Here is a 5,973-nt window from a genome sequence, read left to right on the forward strand (position 1 = left end):
CAACTCTCCTTTAGCTACATCTGGTACAACCTGGGCCCATAACCAGTGTTAGGTAAGCTCCCCATTAGGAGACTGAGTGTGCATTAAAGCGTAATGAGAGTGGTGTGGAAGAACACGCACAAACCAGCATACAGGGACACCGAATAGTAAAAGTAATAGTATTTTACTTATGTGGAAAAGAGAGGTATTCAGAGTTCAATTTACACACGGTTCAGTCAGTCAGTTATCAATGTTCTCAGTTGAGGAGTGATCCATCGAACACAGCCCAGTATCATATAATCAGTTTAGCACACAAAGTCACTAACAGTAGCAAAACACACAGTAACTCACGATACATCTACAAGCATCCACCGATCAGCAATCTAACAGAGAGCTAACCGTCATTCTGGCTCCATCTTATGGCTGCTTGGGGTAACAGCAACCAATCACATTTTACAGCAGTACTTAAAGCTACAGTAATACCATCATGGTTTATATATTGCTGACCCAACTGTTAGCTTACATTCCTAACAGACTGCTAGAGAAACAACCTTTGTACTATAAGTTGTTTAGGCGGAATAGCTAAGACAGAGAGCAAAACACTGAGATTTTTATTTTTAAACAGTGCAGCTCTTAGAACTCAAGTGGAAATTAAGCAGATAAAGCGAAATAGAAGCAGAGAACAACAAAATACCTCCCTTTCTCTTATTTTTTTGCTCTGTGAACTCTCTATCTGTGGATATAGAACAATTGGTTGTTGAATTCTGGGGTTTGGTGGGCCTATAAGGATTATAACTTACCAATTTATCATCAAAGGATTAGGGTTTGAAGAACCTGAAGAAGAACAACAAGAAGTTTGGGACCAAAAGTTTGCTAACCTTTGGATTACAAGTTGTATTTTTGTCTTTTCCTTGTATTACAATTAATAACTTTACCCTTTTTTATATAGAAAAAGCAGAACAATTTTATGAACACTACTTTGGACCACAAGAGGAAATGAGAATAAGAGAGGAAAAACAGGTTAGACGACAAGAGGAAGCTACAGGAGAGAGAAACATGGAACAAAAAGAAGATAGAAGAGATCTGGAGGAAGTAGCAAAAAGAGGAGTGAAGCCAAAAGAACCAAAAGTGATAAGAGTGACTAGAACATCAAAACCCATCTATAAGTAAAATTATGGAAGAAGAAATTAAACTACTGTCAATTAACATAAATGGACTGAACTCTGCAATAAAAAGGAAAGGGACTTTTAGCAAATTAGAAAAATTAAAGTTAGATAAAATCTGCTTGCAAGAAGTGCGTATTAAAAAACAACAGAAGAAAATATTGGAATATCCCAAAATTGGGAAGCTATATACTTCTTTACCACAACAAAAGAAGATGGGAATAGCTCTTTATGTAAAAGAAACAATAAATGTCAAGCAAATTTTTACGGATGAGGAAGGGAAGATTTTGATGGTGGAGATAACAATAAACTACAAACAGATACTCTTAGTAGCAATATATGCACCAAACAGCAATCAAGAAGACTTTTATGGTAAACTTCATAAGAAAATAATAAAACTGGAACATGACAACATATGTATAGTAGGAGACTTTAATGCAATTGTGGATGTGGATTTAGACTATAAAACTAGAAAAGCAAATAAAAAAGCTAGGAAAACATTTCCAAAGGCTTTTTTTAAAATGGCAGAGGAATTATGTATCCAAGATGTATGGCGAGAGATGCATCCTAAGGAAAATCAATATTCATTTTATTCAAATAGACATATGTCTTGGTCATGAATAGATATGATATGGATGTCAGCAGAGCTAAAATCTAATGTACAAGAAACAAATATAGAAATAAGCAATTGAGCGGATCACAATCTGATAAAGGTTATATGGAAGGGACGAAAAAGGAAATTAAGATGGACGTTGAATCAATCGATATTAAAAGAAAAGGAATTTATTCAATCCACAGAAGGAGAATTGGACTTTTTTTTTGAGGCGAATAGAAAAGAAGAGACTTCACTACAAAATGTGTGGGACACAGCTAAGGCATATATCAGAGGCAGGGCTGCCGAGAGGATTATTAAGTGCTGGAACAAGACTAATATGGGCCCCCTCACCTACACATGGACAAATAAATCAATAATGTCATAATTGTACATTTAAAGCTGTTTCACATTGCTCAAGTATTCTTGTTTGTGCACCTTTATATTTTCCAGTCATGTTGGCTGCATTGTCATAGCCCTGTGCACGACAATCCGATAGTGGTATATTGTGTTCTTTCAATGTTTCTACCATCATCTGTGCTATGTCACATCTTGTTTTATGGCTTGTGTCAACAAACTGTAAAAATCTTTCTGCAATTTCATACTAGTTTTCATACAGTATTACATGAATCTGGCATGGAATCAACAATAACAGCAAAGTACTTTGCAGTTTTCCATGTGTTGCTTTACAAGTGAGGAACATTCAGCAATTAACTCATTTTGGGAATCGGAACTGAGATAAAGTTGTTCTCACTTTTCTTGCGACTCTTTAACTTGCAACACATGTTCTTTTAGAATTGGATCCCAATGAGACAACAACTCTATCACTCCTGGAAAATTTTCATTGTCTTTTTCACCAATGCGCTGGGAACTGCCACGCAAAGCAAATCCCAGTTCACCAAGGAATAGTACAACATCAATGATTTGTTTCATAATGTTGAACCACTTGACAGATTCTGTTTCAATTAATGCCTCCAATAGACTGCCAATATCCTTGCCAGATGACAGCCATCTTTCTAGTTCTCGCCAAGCCAGATAGCACTGCCTATGACTATTGCTTCTCTCATGTTCTGGGATGCAGATACATAATTTTTGCCACTTTTTAGCAGCTGACCATCCTTTTGTTGATGCAACCATAGATTTAGATGCTGAGTTAATGCTGCAACAAATCTTGTTCCAAAATAATCGACAAGGGAAGCAAAATAATGCTTGTTTAACTTCACTCCAGACATGCCAATCTCGGTCATGTTTTTCACCATTTAAACTTTGAAATGTTAGAATACTTTTGGGAAAAACCTGGTTATCTATATCTTTGGGAAATGTTTTAGGAAAGCTGTTAGGAAAGACCTTTAATAACATAGTTTTCTATATCCAATTAAGAAGGCTGACGTCTGCAGCTGGACCAATGAAAAATTGTACAAAAGAGATGGTTTGCACCCATCCAAGAAAGGGACTGAGTTACTTGGCATTAAATTCACAGATTTTTTGGATAAACATTTAAACTGAACAGCGGGGACAGAAAATTAATTGATACAGAACATTTCTGTCCCCAGCAATCTAAAATTCATAGGGTTATCAGTGCATGTAACATAGATGTTTGTGCAGGGAAGATTATCAACCTTGCTGTCTAGCAAAACCAAGCATTTAATAGTGAATGCCATACCATGTGCACTAATCAAACAGGTGACAAGAAAGTAGGGGCAGTCAGGCATAACACAGGTTACGTAGATAGTAAACACAGGGTCAATCAAAATGGACTCAAATGCCTATACACCAATGCACAGAGTATGAGGAATAAACAAGGTGAATTAGAAATTCAAGCAAATGAGGGCAGATATGACATTGTTGCTATTACGGAAACCTGGTGGGATGAAACCCACAAATGGAACATACAGCTAGAAGGATTTAAATTATTTAAAAGAAATAGACCAAATAAAAGAGGAGGTGGAGTTGCACTATATATAAGAAATAGCTACATCTCTACAGAAATAGAGCACAACAATGATGAAAATTATCTTGAATGCATTTGGGTCAATATTTTTTTTTATAGTAACATTTTCTCCCTCCCCTCCCCCTCCCCCCACCCACCCCCCCATTTCCCCACCCTAACCCTCCCTAACCCAACCCCTGACTTCCCAGATAGAGTCAGAAGCATAGTTACCAGCAAATCTGAAAAACAAATATCCCAATAATAATATGCATATATCAGAATAAGAACAAGATAATACAAAAAAGACAAAAAAGGAGAAAAACCATCATAACCTCCTTTCCAAAACCATTACTACATATTTATAAAGCATTTCTCAACCAAATCCCATAGACACTTCCTTTGAACCGTACCTTAATTTTACAAAATCAATCCAGGGATACCAATCTATAGTATACTTATCGTAAGAATGATCTTTTAGGTATACAGAAATTTTATCCATTTTGGCAAGATTTGCTACCTTAAGTATCCATTCTTCTATAGAGCATAATTCTGCTTTCTTCCAATATTGTGCTATCAGCAGTCTAGCTGCTGTAATCATATACAATATTAATTTAGTTTCAGCAACAGTGCAGTCAGGTACTATGCCCAATAGAAAAAAAAATAATTGGGGAGCAAATTTAATTTTTCTTTTAAGAATCTTCTTCTGCATTATCCACCATATTTTAATCCATAAAGCCTTAACTTTACAGCACCAAACCATTCTTTTTTTTTTCAGGAGCTGAGGCTACAAAACATTATGCGTCTCCTGAAGGCAAATTACATCATTTTTATGCTGTTTCAAATAATAGAAAACCTTTCTATTTTGTGGGGAATTAAGTCCATTAACATTCCAGGTCAGCAGCCTGGCCATCGTCAAGCTTAGTTTGAAGCTTCTGAAGCATAGCCCTCCTATCAGTAGGAAATCTCTTAGGCCTTACTCCTCCCACGGCTTCTGATTGTGTAGGTACATCAACAGAGATACTCGAAGTTTGCTGTATAGTCTTCTCCATTTTCTTTGCCGTTGCTCTGGTAATTCTCTGTTCTTTAAATTCCAATCCCAAGCCTACCGCTTCTTCCAGTCTCTCCACAAGCTGTTTATCAACTGACGCAAGTGCCGAGGCTGCTATCTCTATTAGCTCCTGCTGAGCAGGCTGGATCTTTTCCGATTCCAATCCTAGCTCCCCAGCATTCAGAACCTTGGAATAAAAGTCTCTAGCCTTCTGAGTAGAATCCAATCGATATCTTTTCCCAGAGTAAATCAAAGTAACGCCAATTGGCAATTCCCATCTAAATTGCAGGTTACGTTTCTTCAGTTCATCCGTCAAAAATTTAAACTCTTTGCGCAGCCTAAGCATTTTCAATGGTATTTCTTTCAAAACTTTCACCTCCTGATCTCGCACAGTACATCTCTGATGATATGCAGCCTGTACAATCTCATTACGCAGGTATCTCCTTTCCAGATGAACCACCACATCTCTTGGCAAATTTCGCTGTCTTGCATACCAGGAGTTAACTCTGTAAGCTTTCTCAATCTGTTGGAGAATCTCTTTTGGATCCACTTGTAGAAGGGGGGCAAAAGCCTCCGCACAAGTCACCCTCAAATCTTCTCCTTTCCCGCTGTCTTTATCCTCTGGCAAACCCCTTACCCGCAAAACAGCCTCTAACTGCTTGTACTGGAATAGCAACTGCTCAAGCTCAATTCTATCCGCCCTCTCTTCCAACTTGTCTGCCCGGTATTCCAATTTTCCAACATCCTTCTGAGTCTCTTTAAGCACATCATCCAGGAATTCCAAATTTGCAACCAGTCCAGAAAGGGCAGAAACAACATCATTTCTAATATCTTGATTATCCCGAGCTGCCTGATCCCTCATCTCTTCCATAGTTTGGTTGATTTGATCCATTTGGTCCTGTTGGCTTCTCATTTGTTGTTTCAAATCCAACATATTTTTCTCCATATTACCAAACTTAATGTTCAAAGTATCCAATATTTCTTTATTGGTAATTGCTACAAGTGGTGGATTTTGGGATTGAGATTGAGGTTGTGCCAACAAGGACAACTGAGATTGTTGTAAAGGAGAGGAGGTGCCCTTAGGCTTGGTACCTCTCTGTACAGCCATAACTTGCCAAGGCGCCAAGCAGGTCAAAAAAATCCTCTTTTCTTTTCAATTCCAACCACCAGATGGCAATGTTGTATAAGGTTTCAGTAAGAGTCAATTAAGGAGAACAAGCAGAAAAAGAAAAGTAGCCATTTTAAAAGGAAAAAGTTCTCC

The sequence above is a fragment of the Natrix helvetica genome, assembly GCF_964273705.1.
Source record: "Natrix helvetica genome assembly, chromosome: W".
Classification (NCBI taxonomy): domain Eukaryota; kingdom Metazoa; phylum Chordata; class Lepidosauria; order Squamata; family Natricidae; genus Natrix; species Natrix helvetica.